This window comes from Equus caballus, chromosome 23, assembly GCF_041296265.1.
Source record: "Equus caballus isolate H_3958 breed thoroughbred chromosome 23, TB-T2T, whole genome shotgun sequence".
Classification (NCBI taxonomy): Eukaryota; Metazoa; Chordata; class Mammalia; order Perissodactyla; family Equidae; genus Equus; species Equus caballus.
In genome coordinates, this window is record NC_091706.1 from 35,758,933 (window position 1) to 35,777,507 (window position 18,575).

The 18,575-nt window shown below is 42.5% G+C and overlaps 1 protein-coding gene across 4 annotated transcripts in view; it reads left to right on the forward strand.

Annotated features, from left to right (window-relative positions):
- Positions 1 to 18,575, forward strand: part of KANK1 (KN motif and ankyrin repeat domains 1) — a 199,107-nt gene that overhangs the window by 9,886 nt on the left and 170,646 nt on the right. The window contains exon 1 of one of the 4 annotated variants that reach the window (XM_070248451.1): positions 341 to 402. The exons of the other annotated variants lie outside the window; for them this stretch is intronic. The gene's annotated coding sequence lies outside the window, so the exon portion shown is untranslated. Of the gene's footprint in view, positions 1 to 340; positions 403 to 18,575 lie in introns of those variants that run through there. 4 annotated transcript variants of the gene reach the window in all.

An 18,575-nucleotide genomic window follows, 5' to 3' on the forward strand; every position in this document is an offset into this window, starting at 1 on the left:
CGTGAGCTAACATCTGCTGCCAATCCTCCTCTTTTTGCTGAGGAAGACTGGCCCTGAGCTAACATCAGTGCCCATCTTCCTCTACTGTATATGTGGGACGCCTGCCACAGCATGGCTTGCCAAGCAGTGCCATGTCCGTACCCGGGATCCGAACCAGCGAACCCTGGGCCACCAAAGCGGAACATTGGAACTTAACTGCTGCGCCACTGGGCCGGCCCCAACTGTGACATTTTTATAGAGGAATTTGTCTGAGTCATGCTCTGCAGTTGGTCAGGAATTAAATTTCCACATGAGAATGTAGAAGAAAATTTGAGTTCTTGCCGTATTATCTTTTAAAGGAAAAAAGGAAAGGGGCGTTAACACGGATCAGTTGGATGTTATGAAGCTTCCAGCGGCGGTGCTGTAAGTTTCTGCCCTTTCCTGGAAGATGAAATGAGCAGTTTTGATGAAACTGAACATATGATTTGGTGTGCTTGAGTTTGTTTTGATTTATTTCCTGTTGGCCTTTTGAAATTTCATCGTTCAGGTTCTATTTAGGGCACTTATTTTATCTTCTCAGTTGTTTCTTTTTGAGGACTGTGCACCTCCTTCGGAAAGCAGCCTAGCTTTGCGCTTATTCAGTGCAGGTGTTCCATCTTCCCTTAAACAGTATTAGGGGTATTGCTGATCAAGGGGTAGACACTGTTGGTCTTAAGTGCCTTTAAGGTGTTTGTCTGTACTGTTTGGCCTCTTGGTGGCAAGATTAAATTCTGGTGGCGTAACCTAAAGGGTCTTTGGAGAACCCAGGCTTCTGACCTTGAGGACAGAATAAGATTTCTCTGCCTGTAGGGACACCACGCTTTGATCTCCTTTCGGAGTTAGAATTCGGGCGTGGGAGGAGAGTTTGCTGAAGCCCTATCAAGGAGAGAAGGTTGGGAGAGAAACGATTCAAGTTTACTTATCACAACGTAAAGTTTCTTAGCCCTGGCAGGGTTTCAGTAACAATTGGGAGAAGCAATTCAAATCGGTTACTGCTATGAAAGTTTTTGTATATTATTTAAAATTTTTTTTTTAAGTTGAGGGAATTCAAGGTTAGTCCTCTTATGAAGTCGTGTGAACTTACTTGTGTTCCAGTAGTTTTTAGTCGGGGGAGGAGGAAAGAGGAACAGTTGTGAAACTGGAGTGGGATCTGAGAATTGTCCATAATGCTGGGAGTGACAGTGAGGTGGGTGGGAGGCACTGGTTTGAGGAATGGCAGAGCCTTTTTCCGGAGAGCTAGGTGGAAGGGGGATGACTAGGTTATGCTTTGTAGGAAGTCGAAAATAGTTTTGACTGACAATGCATGATTATCTCAGGACCATGCTGAGGCTGCCAGATCTGCATAAAGGTACCAATTCGTCAATTATCATAGTGGTTTAGGTGCCCACTGTGTAGTGACCTGTCCTTTAGGTGATCAGGAATTCCATGCTTCCATCAGCTAAAGTTTAAATGTTGTGGTTATAATAAAGAGATCTGTCCTAATGAGACTTGATCCCCACCTGCCAGGGATGCATCTGAGTCTCGTTGTTGCTCTCCACCACTCCTGTCCACGTGCCCCTTCTTCCTTTGCGTGTGAACTTGGAGTCATGAGGGTGCTATAAGTTATCCTCCCCAGATTCAGTGGACTCTGTTTTGTCAGGAGAGTTGTCATCAGGTTTTGGGCTAATAGAGAAAAAGAACTGTTTCTTTCTCTTTGTTTTCTTAGGTTTATTTTAGCCAACCTCAGGAAACAAAAGCCTACTATCTGGATGTTCATGGGAGACAGGAAAACCTAATTGGACAGGCCTTTGTTTTCCTTAGGTGCAATACTGTGTCCTCATCTGGCTTTTTCACACCTAGAGAACCAAAGTGTCTCTCATTCAGAAACACAGTGCTGCTGTGTCTGGGCTCAGTTCCGCCCATCGTGGGGAAGGTGTGCCAGCGGTCCCCTCTTGAAGTCAAGAATGAGTCAGAAGACTTGAGGACTCTTAGCCAGCCCAGAAGGATTCAGTAAAGCCGCTTTAGTTCATGGAACAAACTGTCACTCTTCCCGCTCTGTCAACTTCACTGGCAAGAGGAGGAAATACTGCCTAAGGACCTTGAAGTTTATATACTTTGTGAATCATTTTCTTGGGAACTTTCTCTTTCAAAGAAAAAGTGTGGCAAACCTCTGGCCTCACATCCAGTTTCACCAAATAACTGTGCCTCCCTGTTTGCCTGCTTTGTTTGAGTCCTGACTTAAAGCTGGGGCTCATGTGTTGATGTGTGTTTTTAAGCCTGGGTCCCAGGTGGGGTTGGGGCGCCGAAACCATGGAAACGATGCTTCATCCTGAGCATCTCCTTCTCTCTCCTTGACCCTCAATGACCCAGGGCAGCTTTTCCTTTCCCATTTCTTCCCCATTTTTTTACCTTTATTTTTGGGCTGGTCGGGCTGAAGAGATCTGATTCAATATAGGTTAGGGGCTTGGGCTCCGGATGCTCAACTCTACCATTTCCTGCCAGGCATGTGTTTCCTTTGCCTCTGTGTGTCTGAAAAGAAACCTTAATATCGGGGTCGGCCCAGTGGCGCAGCAGTTAAGTTCCCACGTTCTGCTTCTTGGCGGCCCGGGGTTTGCCGGTTCAGATCCCGGGTGCAGACATGGCATCGCTTGGCAAGCCATGCTGTGGTAGGCGTCCCACATATAAAGTAGAGGAAGATGGGCATGGATGTTAGCTCGGGGCCAGACTTCCTCAGCAAAAATAGGAGGACTGGCAGTAGTTAGCTCAGGGCTAATCTTCCTCAAAAAAAAAAAAAAAAGAAATCTTAATATCATGCACAGTGTTTAAGTGTCTTGGTGTGGGGAGAGGGACAGGAGAACAGGGAGTGAAGATGGAGGAATGAATACCCAGGCTATAGTGTTTCCTGACTATAAAACTCTCTGGGAAAAAAATCTCCAAAGAGGTGTCTTGTTTGCTTATGGCCGGTGGAGCAGAGAAAGGGCTGTGATCCTGGGGTGGTGCACAGTGGATCAAAGAAGAACCCTGGGAGCACATAAAAGGGCAGAGGCAGGCTCAGGGGCCTGGGTCCAGGAGGAAACCCCAGCTCCATGAAGTGCCATCTCCCTTGCCCCTTCTCTGCAAGCTCTTCCACAGTTTTGAGCAAAATAATTTTTCTCTGCCTGTAACATGGGGATAAGGAGAGATACTGCACAGAGGAGCTGAGAGGATCCATGAGACAATAGATGTGTGAGCCTTACCCGAGCTTTGTTGAAATCTGATTGTTCCTCCTGCTGCCCCATGCCAAGGAAACTTTCACTGGTTGTTTAGGATAATGGAATTCCTGGTCATTGCTGGGAAGTTGTTGGGGTTGGGGTACTTGTCTGTGGGGGCGCTGGGATGGGGAAAGATAAGATGCATTAGTCCCCTAAGTTGGTGCTCTGAACTTCTCTTCTGGGAAATACTCTGCAGGACTGCTGGTGGTGCAGTCCATTCACCATTTATAACAATGTTTCCAGGATATAATGCATAAATATGCTTGATAAACTGTGGGCATACTACTACTTGTTAAATTGGTGATTCTTTGTATCTGAAGCTTTGGGGAAGTTAGGATAGTAATATTGTATTTTTAGTCCAGGGCCTATGCAAAGACTAGTTCACATTCAGTTAACTAGTGAACTTTCCTTAAATTGGTGACTATATAGACCCAGAGGATTAGGTCTTATTTCTCGCAGCAACATATGCTATTTTGCCTGTTCTCATGTTCATTAAAATTAAGAACTTTCATTCAGCAGTACAAATTAAGACTGAAAAGACAAGTCACAAAGTAAAAGATATTTGTCGTACATATGTCCAACAAGTAACTTGTCCAGAATATGGAAAGGACAGCTACAAGTCAGTAAGAAAAACAGAAAACCTAATTTTATTTTATTTATTTATTTATTTTTGAAGATTTTATTTTTCCTTTTTCTCCCAAAGCCCCCCCGGTACATAGTTGCGTATTTTTAGTTGTGGGTCCTTCTAGTTGTGGCATGTGGGATGCTGCCTCAGCATGGCCTGATGAGTGGTGCCGTGTCCACACCCAGGATCTGGACCAGAGAAACCCTGGGCCGGCGAAGCAGAGCACACGCAAATTTAACCATTCAGCCATGGGATCGGCCCCTGAAAACCTAATTTTAAAAATCAGCAAAAGGCATTCAACATCATCAGTCATCAGGAAAATTCAAATTAAAACTATTATAAAATAACAATACATACCCACCCAAATGGGTAAAATTAAAAAAAAACAACCCAATAACCAAATATTAGTGGAGATATAGAAAAGCTCAGACTCTCATACACTGCTGGTGGAAGTGTGAGTTGGTTTAACCACTTTGGAAAGCTGTTTGGACTTATCTATAAAGCTGAACAAATGCATATTCTGTGACTCAGTACTTGTAACCCCAGACAAATATGCCCAACAGGAATGAGTGCATATGTGCACTGGAAGCATTTAGAAGAATGCTTATAGTGGAACAATAGAAACAATGCAAATACCCATGAATGGGTAAGTAAATTGTGGTGTGGTTATACAATGAAATACTACACAGCAATAAGAAACAACAGATTACTGCTACACAGAACCACACGATGAATCTCACAGACACTATATGGAGTAAAAGAGGTTGGAAACAAGTGTACATAGTGTACTATTTCATTTATATGAAGCTCAGAAAGAGGCAGAAGTAATTGAGAGTGACAAGTCAGAATAGGGCAGGGGGTGGCATAAGGGATGTATTGACTGGGAAGAGGCCTAGAGAGACTTCTGGGGTCTTGATAGCGTTCTCTATCTTTGATCTAGGTGCTGATGACATGGATATGTTCATTTGTAAGAATTTATCATGATAAATATTTAAGATTTATGTACTTTGTGTTATTCTTTAATTTTAAAAAGTTTACTAAGATCAAGCATTTAAAAATAAGTAAAACAAAATTTAAACCAATAAGGCTTATTGGCCACAAAAAAGAGAAACTAATTTAAACCGGCTTAAACAAACCAGCACCAACAATAAGGAATTTGACAACAAAACAATAAGGAGTTTGTTGGAAGGAACCCAGTGAAACCCAAGAGCATGGTAGCCCAGCCAGTGCTCCGGGAAACTGGGGAGTTGGGACCTGAAGTTATGATTTCTTTGTGGCACTCACGGTGTCTTGTCTCCAGCATTTGCACCATTCTTTGGCTTTCCTCTGCAGACCACCTTTCTCTGCTTCAGCTCATGCATGGTAGAAAATGGCAGCCCAGCCCTTGCTATCATGACCTCCCATTGCAAACCCAACCCCTTTTTTATACTTTCTAGTTTACTGTCTCCCTTCCTGCTGATCAGCTTAGCCTATGCCTCCTTTTTTCCCCCTGGGAATAGGATTCGTTCTGTGGTGCGGTCAGCTGTGGCCAGGGGATCATGTTGGAGACAGGGCAGCCAAGGCTAAGGATGGCTGGCTTTTTCTAAAAAGGGACGTGTGTGTGGGAAGAAAAAGGTTGCCATCCTACCACATGTTCTCTTGCTGAGTGTCTGCTTCCTCCTATCTTTTCCATCTACTAATGAAGCAGGAAAAAGAGTCCCCAGGAAATTCTTTGTTCCCTCACAATCAAATTAGACTCTCACGTTCACTTCCAAACGGGAGACCCAGCAGCTTGACCCTGATTTCTTGCAGTCTCCCAGAGCTTTGGTTTTACCAAGATCCATCACAAACTAGCCTGGCCGAGGGAGCTGTTTATCTTGTATCGTTTTGGGATTATGGAATAATTTCCCAAATCTCTGCAGATTCACAGCATCTGGGTATAACTTTGTATCCAATTGTAGGAAATATTGTTCCTAACTTGATTTGAACTTAACAATGCACACAGCGGTCCTGATATCCATTATAGGCTTGCTAACACTGATAGAACTGAGGGCCCCAGCTTCAGGACTTTTCAAGGCAGAGTATAGCATTCTCTTTCTCCCAGTCTCTTGAGTCATTTAGTCCTCGTAAATGTTCTGAGTTTCTCTAGATTTCAGCTTGCCAAGACCGCATCACAAATTTGCAAGAGGTGGTGTTGAGTATTTTTCCTTCAGAAATGAAGTTTTTAAATGAATTTATATGTATTTTCATCAGAGTAGCTCTGAGAGGAGTCTTAACTTTGAGTATTGTTTTTCTCTGGCTTCCAGGAGAAGATTTGAGAGATCTAGTAATTTTCTTTAAGTTTGGTTTTAATGGATCATTTGAAAAATGATTTCCATCCTCAGATCTTATATTGGTAAGATTTCTAGGCAGGGACTAAGAATAAAAAGCTAAAATGAACCTGGACTTTTTTGAGAATGATTTCTACATCCCATAAAATCCTAGACAATTACGTCTCCTTATTTTGCTAGGAGACTGGTATGCCGGTTAAGTTTATAACCTTGATTCTCACTTTATCCCCCTATCAGTTAGAGATTAATTACATGCCTGTGGATGGGTGAGCTGTTGAATCTTATCTTCTTTGAACCTACCATTGTTCTCAACAAGGTCTTCTAAAGGTCAAACAAGTGACTTAAGTAACAAGTTTTTCCACTCCCCCTAAAGCACATATTTATAGGGTGAAAACTTTAATTAGAAAAAGACTGGGGCCGGCCTGGGTGGTGCAGCGGTTAAGTTCGCACGGCGGCCCGGGGTTCGCCGGTTCGGATCCCCCGTGCAGACGTGGCACTGCTTGGCAAAAGCCATGCTGTGGTGGGCATCCCACGTATAAAGTAGAGGAAGATGGGCATGGAGGTTAGCTCAGGGCCAGTCTTCCTCAGCAAAAAGAGGAGGATTGGCAGTAGTTAGCTCAGGGCTAATCTTCCTCAAAAAAAAAAAGAAAAGAATAAGACATCATTTTCAGTTTATTATATTTGTTATGCAGATGGTTAGCATAAAAATTCACTGACAGTAAGACCTACATGTCCATATACCTTCATTAGGCTGCTCTAGGTATTAATTAGTCCATTGATCATTAAAACATTTTAAAAACGAAGTGATGGTATCATCTCTCAGCTTAGACTAGATGACGCTCAGTGGCTTAAAAAAGCGTATTTAAGTTTCTTGTTCACATTACAGGGCAGCTATGGCTCTGCTCCAAGGGTCTTCTTTCCTCTAGATCCAGGCTGAATGGGCCACCCCAGCTGGGACATAATCTCATGGTAGAGGGTAAGAAAGAAAGAAAGTGACCAATTCATTCATGACTTCATGTTTCTACTTGTATATCACTTCTTCTTACCTTCAGTTGGTTGCAGCAAGTCACATGGCTGAGCCTACTAACAATGAGGTAGGGAAGTCTAATTAATTCTTCCATCTGGAGACACTGTAAGTCACATGGCAATGGGAGGTATAATCCTCTTATGCAGAGGGCAGCAAATAATTGAAACAACAACATAATCTACCACAATGGAAAACTATTTAATTCAAAGAGGTTTAATGGTCTGTATGCTGATTCAGAAACAGTTTTTAGAATTGATTAAACCTGTATTTCGGGGTTTAAGTTTATGCTTCAGAAATCTGCCTAGCTATGGAAAACAGGGTCTATTTTTTGTAGACTGATTAATCTTTTATGAGCTGGAGAGCTGTACCCACAATTTGGTAACTTTCCATTCATTGTTTCTCAAGGGTCTAGATCTGTAATTTCATCCAGAAATTATTCTTCTTACACTCTTGACTTTTATATCTTGATTTTCCATGTATTGCTGCTATCTTATTGGTCACTTTTGTTTAACTGCCTGAATTAATGTGGTTTTGGCAGCCAGTTACTGTAGTGCTGTAAAGAGAAGAGTAGAGATGGAGCCTTTTGGTGAAACTAAAATTTATTAGGGCCTAGTAAATCTGCCCTGGGATTTTTCTTTCAAAAGTGAAATTGCTGAGCTGTTGCTAATATCCTTACTGGGGAGTTTCTGTCTTATCATTGAAAAAGTACCAAATCAGAATCCTTTGAAGAAAGATGGCAAATTATAATTGTGCTTACTGTGAGCTATAGAACTTTAGTGCCGTGATTGATTATTAGCCATCTACGTGTTGGGGAGTTTCAGAACTCGTGTGTGTGTGTGTGTTTGAGAATGTGTGTATGTGTGTGTGTGTGTGTGTGTGTGTATAGGGGAATCTTGGCCATTCCCGCAGGTTCACCTCATACCCTTTTGTTTGAAGTTGGGGTCATCCATTTAGGCAAGAGTCTTGTATAAGTTCTGTAATTTTTACGAGAATGGTGAAATTACTTCTGCTTGGTTGATTTTTTTCAAAAAATTGAGATATAATTGACATAGCACATTATATTAGTCTCAGGTGTACAACATAACGATTCGATATTTATATATATTGCGAAATGATCACCACAATGTCTAGTTAATATCCATCACCACATATAGTTACAAATTTTTTTTCTTGTGATGAGAACTTCTAAGATCTACTCTCTTAGCAACTTCCGAATATACAATACAGCATTATTGGCTGTAGCTGGTTGACTTTTAAAGTGAACCAACCCTTGATGGGTCCCATAGACTGTTGCGCTGTGCATTCTTCCTGAGCACCTGACCTGCCCAAAGTCCTAATGAAAACTTTTTGTGGAGAAATAGTGTTCGTTCATGAATTTCTAAAGCCTTTTACACACCAGTTCCATCAAAGTGTTGGCTACTTGGAATGCTGCCTTCTCCTTTCCCTTTAACTTCTGTTGTTGAATTAGCATGTATCATGTCCTCAGCTTCCATTATTGAGGGATAGGAAATAGCGTAAAGAAACAGCCACAGGAAACTCACTCACTGCGATCCCTTTGGTGTCGCTCAGCAGCCCTTTTTTGAGGAACCATTAGAAAAGTTGCCATAGGCCTCCATAGCAGGAAATGCTGGGGTGTTCCTTGGGAATATATTTGATTTATTGAAAAATGTGAATTTTGTAACAGACTGTGAATTCCTTATTGTTTTGGCCTGTTAAACAACCTCCTGGTACACACCTGTCGAGAACTTAAGGATAGTCATTTCTGCTAACTAATTAGGCCTCATTTACTATTCCATTGTATTTTCCCTTCTTCTGGATTTAATTTCTTTTTTCCGTTTTTAAAATTAAGAGAAATATAGTTCAGGGGGCCGGCCCTGTGGTCGAGTGGTTAAGTTCGCATGCTCCACTTCAGTGGCCCAGGGTTTCGCTGGTTCGGATCCTGGGCGCGGACATGGCCCTGCTCATCTGGCCATGCTGAGGTGGTGTCCCACATGCCACAACTAGAAGGACCCACAACTAAAATATGTAACTATGTACTGAGGGATTTGGGGAGAAAAAGGAAAAATAAAAGCTTTTTTCAAAAAAAGATAAATATAGTTCAGTCTAGTTTGAAAAGTTGCTTGAAGCCCTTTTTGGAACAAGGTTGGATCTAAATGCATGTATTATGCTCCTTGGTGCATTTACAGATTTTGAGAGGTTCCTGCTTATATGTGGCACACAGAGAGAGAGAGAGAGCGAGAGCTCTCCCTTCTCTGCTCTCTGTCACCTTTATTGTTCTCAGAAGCAGATGTGTATGCTCCCGGGATTACTGGGGTCTCGTCCTTTGTACTCAGACTCAGGGCAAGAGACTCTTTTGGGCCGTTTTGCTAATGAGGAAGGGGCTCCTGGTGTACCGTGGGGTCTGCTCTCCAGGCCCAGGACCAAGAGTGGGATTCGACTGGTGGAAGGCAAGCACTAGAATGGGTGCTGGTGCAGAGACAGATCAGGAGGGCACTGCGACTAACTTTTGGGTTTGGAGTTGGTGTTTCCCAGCGAGCTGCTTTGACATCTAACCCAGCTCTCTCGAAACCCTGCTGTGCTCCTTGGGCTGGCAGTGTGTGCCTGCCCGTGCTCTCCTCACCTCCAGCCTCTGCCCTGCCCTGGCTTTCCCTTCACCACCCTCCCTTGGTGCTGGTCATCAAGCCAGAATTGGCCAAAAGCTAAATGCCTGGACTGTTGTGCCGTTAGCCTCCCCAAGAGGCGCCGTCCCTGAACTTTGACATGGTGCTATCCCTGTTGCTGTTATTGACGGATAATCTGAAGCATGATCGTATTAAAATTTTTCTGCACCTGCTTGTTCTCCTCCTTGCTCACTCGTCACTCCTTCTCAATTTCCTGTGCTGGTTCTTCATCTCCTTGATTTGGGGAGGGCCCCAGGGCTCAGTCCTCTTCTTCTCTGTAGACACTCACTCTCTTGGTGACCTCATCCAGTCTTATAGCCTTAGGTACTATCCAATTCCAGTTATTCTTATGTTTATTCCTCCAGCTCTGAACTCTTTCCCCAACTCCATGCTTACATGTCAGGCTACTTCCTCCTATGTCCACTTAGATGTCTGATAGCCACCTCAATCTCAGCATGGCTAAAACAGAACTCCTGGTGTCCCCCAAAACTTGTTCTTCCCATAGCTTTCCGTATCTTGATGGATGCAAACCCCAAAAACTGTGGGGTCATCTTCACTGTCCTTTCTCTCACACTGCACCTCCAATCCATTAGCAAATCCTGTTGATTCTACCTTAGAAATATATTCAGAATCTGCCTCCTTGTCTCCATTTCCACTGCCACCATCCTCTGTCACCTGGATTACTGCAATATCCTCATGACTGGTCTCCTTGCCTCTGCCCTTGCAGTGCCTCCTCAACAGTGATCCTTTAAAAACAAGTCAGATTGTGGCACTTCTCTGCTCCAACCGCCTGTTGGCTTCCTGTTTCCATAAGAGGAAAGATTTTCATAATGAACCCCATGGCACTCTTGACCTGGTTGGTCCCTTGTTACTCTCTAACTTCCTCTCCTGTACTCATCCCCCTCCATTGCTTGGCAGCATTGACCTCCTTGCTCTTCCTTAAACATGCCTGTCTGCTTCCCCTCAGGGCCTTTGCACTGGCTGAAGTGCGCTCTCAGCTCCATGCTTGCTCATGCTGAGTCCTTGCTCAGCGGTCACCATCTCAAAACCTTGACTATCTACTCGTAATTATAATCTACCTTCTGCCACTCCTGATCCCCCTTACCCAGCTCTTCCATTTTTCCTATAGCATAGTAACATATGATGTAATTTACCTATGTTTATTGTTTATTGTCTGTCTACCCCAGTAGAATATGGGCTTCCCCTGGGTGGGGATCTTTATCTGGTTTGTTGGTTGATATAGACCAACTTCCTAAAACAGAGCCTGGGAACCTGGAAGGCACTTAATAGATATTTGCCGTTGAAGAAACTGTTGATGAGGATTTACTTCGCTCTTCAGAATCCGTCCTATGAGGAAGTGTGAGTTTCAGTTCACTGTTAGGAAAACATTTATTTCCCTGAGGAACGGGGACTTTTTTTTTCCAGTTAGGAAAGTTGTATAACTCATCCTATTTCCTTCTCTGTTTTGGCTACTTGGATGCCTGGAACTAAGTTGGATGTTCAGGTGTGAGTGATTCTTTGCTCCAATATGTGGGTAAAATCATACCGCTCTTCCCTTCCTTTCCCCTCTCCCCAGCCTTCCCTTGATTAAAAGTCATTCTGTAGTTGTTTTGTTTACTTTTTGACAACAACTGTGCCTTTTATTGTTAGATCCTTCGAGTAACCTTTGGGACTGAATGGTATATAAGAATTTAAATCTGCTCTACAAAAGAGAAAGCGGCGTTTATTAAAGCAGTTTGTCTGAGCTTAGAGCTGGTTTTCTTTTGAGCTCCAGCCAAGTCAGCACCCTCATGTCAGGTTCTGTGCCACTTCTGGTCTGATCAGTGGTCTAAAGCCGCGCTTCTGGATATGCTGTCTCTCCATAGGCTTTTCTTTGATTGAAATACACTTATACGAGTATTCACATACTTGTAAACTACTATTGTCTACTTCTTTGACTAGTCAATCCCAAACTCTTGCCTCTTAAACCCAAGGACCCTAACTTCTGACAGTATCTTTTGAAGACTTTCTTGCCACGGTTCAATGAAGGAATTGTCAGCTAACACTTAAAGGATTGCATGAGTGGTAGGGGTTCAGTCTGCACACATACGAACCAATGTCTTAGTGTGTGCTTTTCAAATGGAGGCGTTTCAGGGGTTATCCAAAGCCGTAGGCGTAAACATCTTCCTGGAACTTCAATTTTACTTGAAATTTTTGGAGAAATCTCTTTTGGATTTTGGCAGCCTTAGCAAGTTCTGTCACATAGATGCTTACCAAAATCTATAGAGTTTCATATTTCTGCATTGGCCGAATTCGAGTTAATGACTCAGATATGTGTTGTACTTTTTTTTTTTTTTTTGCGGAAGATTAGCCCTGAGCTAACATCTGCTGCCAATCCTTCTCTTTTTCCTGAGGAAGGCTGGCCCTGACATAACATCCGTGCCCATCTTCCTCTACGTTATATGTGGGACACCTGCCACAGCATGGCTTGCCAGGTGGTGCCACATCTGTACCCAGGATCCGAACCGGGGAACCCTGGGCTGCGGAAGCGGAACGTTCGCACTTAACCGCTGTGCCACTGGGCCGGCCCCTGTGTTGTTCTTTTATTTAAGCAGGCAAGTGGTGACATTAGCGCTGTGATCTAGGAGACTAAGCAACGAAGGGTGGTGCCAGTTTCCCTGCTCCCGTGGCCGCCCCTCATCCGTTAGAACTGGAATTGCAGATTTCACACTGACTCCTTAGAAACCGCACAGCTCGTTTTTTAACCAATTGAATTTGTCACCCAAAGGATCAAGTACTTTCAGTTTGTTTTTAAAATCTGATTACCTAAAGCCATTGGTTCTTGCAAATTACTTCAGTTTCCTCTCATATTGCTTTTAATTAAGTTCTGCATACAAACCCACGCACGTATCCCTAACTCTCCCTCTCACAAGAACGAGGCATTAGAAGACATGAAAGTCCTGGGAATGCTGATTTTATTCTGTGATCATGGTCACTTTAAAATTACAAAAATTAAAAAGTTAATGGGCCGGTCCGGTGGCGCAGGGGTTAAGTTCACACATTCTGCTTCTCGGCAGCCCAGTGTTCACCAGTTTGGATCCCGGGTGTGGACATGGTACTGCCTGGCAAAAGCCATGCTGTGGCAGGCGTCCCACCTATAAAGTAGAGGAAGATGGGCATGGATGTTAGCTCAGGGCCAGTCTTCCTCAGCAAAAAAAAGAGGATTGCCAGTAGTTAGCTCAGGGCTAATCTTCCTAAAAAAAAACACTCACTCTGTGGCTGATACAACTATGTACTTGGGGAGATTTGGGGAGAAGAAGAAAAAATAAAAAGGAGATTGGCAACAGCTGTTAGTTCAGGTGCCAATCTTTAAAGAAAAAAAAAGTATGAAAAATCCTCAACTCTCAAAGGAATGTGACCATCCTAGCGTTATGTCTGAGGATTTCTCCCAATGAATGAGTCAGCAAGGTGATGCCTGTGTCCCCAACCTGCAGGTGGGAGTTGGTGGTCAGTCTCAGCCCTAGTAGACCTAAAAACTGTAGACTGTCCTTACATGCTACCTGAAATACAGCTTTGATTATTGTGGCAGTGCAAATTAGCCCATCCTTGATTCTCATGTGGGAAAAACCTTGAATACTGGCTCCATGAAAAATTTTGACCATGTTTTATGTGCGTTTGTATCCTTTAGAAAGTCAAGTTGTTCTACAACACCTGTAAACAAAAACAGTAGCTCTCTGCCTCACCTTACCCACCCGATTCTTTCCCCTTAGAGGTAACTACTTACAAATCTCTTATCTGTCTTCTAATGTTGTTGAACCATAAGAAAATGCTGATGTTTGATGTAGACCTGTGAAATGGCAGTATTTTGAGAAAATAGGCTTATACTGTCATTTCTTGATTTTTAAAAAAATCCGAATTTATATATTATTTATCGTCTTCATCCTATGGAAGGTGAGACTATAACTCATAATTTCTTCCAACACTGTTTGCTCAAATCCTCCTAAGATAAATACAGTTTTTTGTTTAATATATAATGTTTATATTATTATGACTAGGAAAATAATTCACAGCTGAGATGTGTAATTTCAATGACATTTCCTTCCTCATACAGCTTGTTCTCACCCAGAGTTAATAGTTGTTTTGTTAGCGTTATGTACCTCTCACTGATTCACCCCCAAATTGAACCCTAACCTTCCTCTCTTTGTGTTTGAAAACCTCAAGGTAACTATCTATTTGGTCTTTTCCTCCTGAAGGCATCTCTTATGCAGCATCCCCATCATCTCAGAGATTCTCTTCATTTCTCTTTCCTGGATCTCATGGTGTCTTCTGTGTTTATGGTCTCTCTTGGTCTCTTATCTTGGTAGAGGGCATTGGCCAGCAGCTTCTGAGAAGGGTTAAGTGGGATACACATTTTTTGAGATTTGGCATGTCTAATTGCTCCCCCACCCTGAGTCGTTTAGCTAAGTATACAATTCTGGGTTGAAAATTTTTTTCCTTCACAACTTTGCAAAGATTGCTCTGTAAAATTCTAGTTTTTTGTGAAAGCTGGAGTTTTTTCCCCTTTCTTCTCTTTAAAATCTTTTAGGATCTTTTCTTTGTCCCAAGTATTCTGATTGATTTCTTTTTCTTTTTTTTAATTATTATTTTCTTTATTTTGCCTTCTTCTCCCCGAAGCCCCCCCAGTACATAGTTGTATATTTTAGTCTTGAGTCCTTCTAGTTATGGCATGTGGGACACCACCTCAGCATGGCTTGATGAGCAGTGCTAGGTCCTCACCCAGGATCTGAGCTGGCGAAACCCTGTGCCACCGAAGCAGAGCGAGAGTACTCAACCACTCAGCCATGGGGCTGGCCCCTGATTGATTTCTTTTTATTGATTTTTTTCTGGGCACAGAGTGGCCTTCCCAATCTAGAAACTTGTCGTTTTCAGTTATTGGAAAATTTCTTGAATTATCATTGGTAGCTTTCTTCCTCTTTTCCCTTGGTTGAATTCCTATTTTTAAATGTTGGCCCTTCTGGAGCAATCGTCTGATTTTATTACCGTTTTCTGTTTTACTTTCTAGGTCTTTGTCTTTTTATTCCATTGTCTGGTGACCTTCTTCAGCTTTACTTACAGCTGTTTTGTTGAATTAAAAAAATAATCTTCAAATGGATAATACGTGGGCTCGAATTTAAAAGATGTAAAAGGATTTAACAAGAAGCCTCTCGATTACTTCCGCTAGCCACCATATTCTCTCCTCATAGGCAGTGAGTGTTCCTGCTTCCACACGTGCTCTGTGCACATATAAAAAAGTCTGTGTGTATTATCATATTCTCCCTTTTTTGAAATCCCAAATAATAACATACTTTACATACATGTCTTGAGATTCTTCTATATAGGTATACTTCTCCCTATATTTTTATAGTTTTAAACATAGCAGCATAGTATTTCTTTTTACAGATACTCCATATTTTATTGAATTAGTTTCCTATTGATTTTGCCATCTAGAACAGTGCTGCAAGGGATAACTTTGTACATACGTTATTTTGCTCGCATGTGATAAAATCATAAATATGGAATTACCAGGTGAAAGGACATGTGCATTTGTACTTGTAATAGATTTTGCCCCAAATGCCTTCTGTAGAAGCTGTGCTAATATATAACTCTCACCAGCAAGGTGCGGAAATGCCCGTTTCTCTACCTCCTTGCCAATGTGGTTTGTTATGAAACTTCTTAATCTTTGCCAATCTGATAAGTGAAAAGTGGTGTCTCGTGGTTTTAATCTGTCTGCATTTCTCTTAGGAGATTGAGCATCTTTCCATGAGTCTTTAAGCGCCATTTGTATTTACCTTTCTACGAACTGTTCTGTCCTTTGCTGTTGGACTGTTGTCAAGTTGTGTCACTTTATATATAAAGGAAATCAGTCCCTTATCTGTGATAGGAACTGGAGTGGTTCCCAGTTTATTGTTCATCTTTTGACTTGGATTATGTTGCATTTCTCCGTGTAGATAAATTTACCAACTGCTTATGTTCAGGACTTTGCATTGAATGCCATAAAGTGAAAAAGACCTTCCTCACTCTAAAAATACGTGTTTTTTTAATTGTCCAGTGTTTCTTGTAGTACTTCTGTGGCTTCTGTTTTTATATTTAAATTATTAATCTATATTAAATTTATTTTAGTAAGTAGGGATCTCAGTTTACTTTTTTTCAGATGGCTACTGGTTTTCCCAACTATTTATTAATAATCCAGTTTTTCTCCTTTGATTGGAAATGCCGCCTTTGTTGTATACCAAATCCCATGTGCTTTTGTGTCCATTTCTTGACTTTCCTGTTCTGTTCATCTGCCTAGCGATTCATGTTTTAATTCTAACTATCCTAATTATTAAGGGTTTTCTAACATTTTTGTATTAGGGAGGATTAGTTTTTTGTTTTTATTTTATTTTCTTGTTGATGTTAACCATCAACTTTGCAGTGACATTTAAAACCGAATTATGTAAATTTTAAAGGAAATTACATTTTATGTAACCCAAAAGAAGTACACTGACTTAGACAAAGGTCTGAGTTTTCTAACCAAGGTTTTGCTTTTTTTTGTTTTCCAATGAAAGGGAAAGAAAATGCCAAAACAAGAGTAAGTAGTACTTAATTCTTCACCTTTGGGATTAAGATTGGTTTACAGAACATTTAGCCTCGAGGGAGGAAAAAAATGACTACATAGGTCAACACTTGCACGCCCAAACTCAAGTTTGAAAGGTGGATGAAGAGACTTGATTGTGGGAACTCTCAGGCGTTTGAGCTGCAACTTAGTTCATTCTCAGGTGATGAAAACAGAGCATCAGTAGTCAACTGGGGTGCAGCAGCATCGGTGATTTTCTTCCAGGGAAAAGCCTTTATTTGTCTGAGATGAAAAAAGAAACTCAGTGAACCAGAGACCATTTCCTTCTGAACCATGACAGAGTTTTGGCGTCGCTCCTCAGTGTTACTCTGAAATGGCCCGTAAAGTGGGAAAACCATTGCCACCTCTGTGTGTGTGTCTGTGTGAGCCATGCTGTTGCCATATTACATCATGACACCGAGAGAGAGGAGAACTCCTCTAGATGCCCACCTGACCTGGGGTGCCCAAATGCTCGTGAGTGAAGCATTCTGGAAACTTTTTTCTCCCAGCAGGAATGAGTTTAAAACATTAAGTGGATATGAGCGCACACAGATATATTATGTAGTGGACTTGTCTTCAGCAGCTCGGGCTTCTGTAAATACCACGTATGGGGGGGCTTAAACAACGGACATTTCTTTCTCACTGTTCTGGAGGCTGGGAAGTCCGAGATCAGGGTGCCGCCTGGTTGGGTTCTGGGGAGAGCCTCTTCCTGCCTGCAGAAGGCTGGCTTCTCGCTGTGTCCTCCCGTGGTGGAGAGAGCAAGGGCTCTGGGTTCTCCCCCTCTTCTTATAAGGACGCTAATGCCATCATGGGGGCTGCCGCTCATGATGTCATCTAAACCTAGTTACCTCCCAAAGGCCCCAGCTCCAAATACCATCACGCTGGAGAACGTGTGAATTTTGGGGGCGCACAAACATTCAGTCCATAACAAGACTGTAAAATAGTGGGCGGCCTGCTCTGAGCGCCTGTGGTCAGTCCTCTCCTCAGATGACACTAAGGGGACTTTGGCTCCACTGTGTATACAGACTGCAAAGTAACTTGAGAGCATTCCTCTCCTTTTAGGAGCACTGGGCCGAAAACGCGTGTTTAAGGTCTTCCCTGTAATGCCTAGAATGGGCCCAAGAGCTTCCAGTGATTTATTTTAAAAAGTGCTGGGGCCTCGTTTCCCCTTTTAAGTGAGAGGTTTCAAAAAGGAAGCCTTCACTTGACTGTTAGCATGTTTGTCTGTTTTACCACTTTAATCATTTTTAAGTGTACAGTTCAATGGTATTAAGTACATTTACATTGTTATGCAACCATCACCACCGTCCATCTGCAGAACTCGCCATCTTCCTGCACAGAAGCTCTGTATCCTTTCTACACTAGCTCCTCGTTTCCCCCTCCCCCAACCCCTGACCACAGCCATTCAGCTTTCTGATTGTTTTATTTTTTTTTGTTTAGATACATTGTTGATGCTCAGAAGCTAAACAGTCCTTATTTGAAAGTCTTCACCAAGCTACTGGTTTGCGCATCAGTTTGCTGGTTAAGCCTGGGACTAAAATGTTGTCTTCATCACTGGTTTTCCAATGTCTTACATGTGGGTAAAACTGCCTGACTTTATGATGAAGAAATGCACTTCCAGATTTCTGGAGTAGATCAGAGATTTCCTTACCAACAGTAGCATCTTAATCAACTGTGTTCCTCTTATCTCTTGGCCAGAGAGCAGAACTGGCCTTGTAGTATAATAACCCTTGTGTACACAGCTGCAGGCAGGAGCGGGGAGGTAGCTGTGATTGGAGACTGGGTGACTGGCTGAAGATAATGGGGCATGCGGCACCATGCAGTTGCTGGTCAGAACAGTTTTGGAATTGGATTTTGTCCTGCAGGATGGTGACTCCTGGAAGAGGAAGGCACTTTTGGATGTTTGCATTGCTTTGAAGCCCGCTCCTGGGAGAGTGGGACGGTCAGAGGCTAAGCTGGGTGTGTGAGGTCTTCATATGCAGGAACAAAGGTCGTGGAAAAAAGGAGATAATCATTAATTTTGTCAGTAAAATTTGTTGAAACCCCAGGGCAATTCGGAGGAGTCATAGCTGGTTCTCAATCTGTTGCTAATCTCA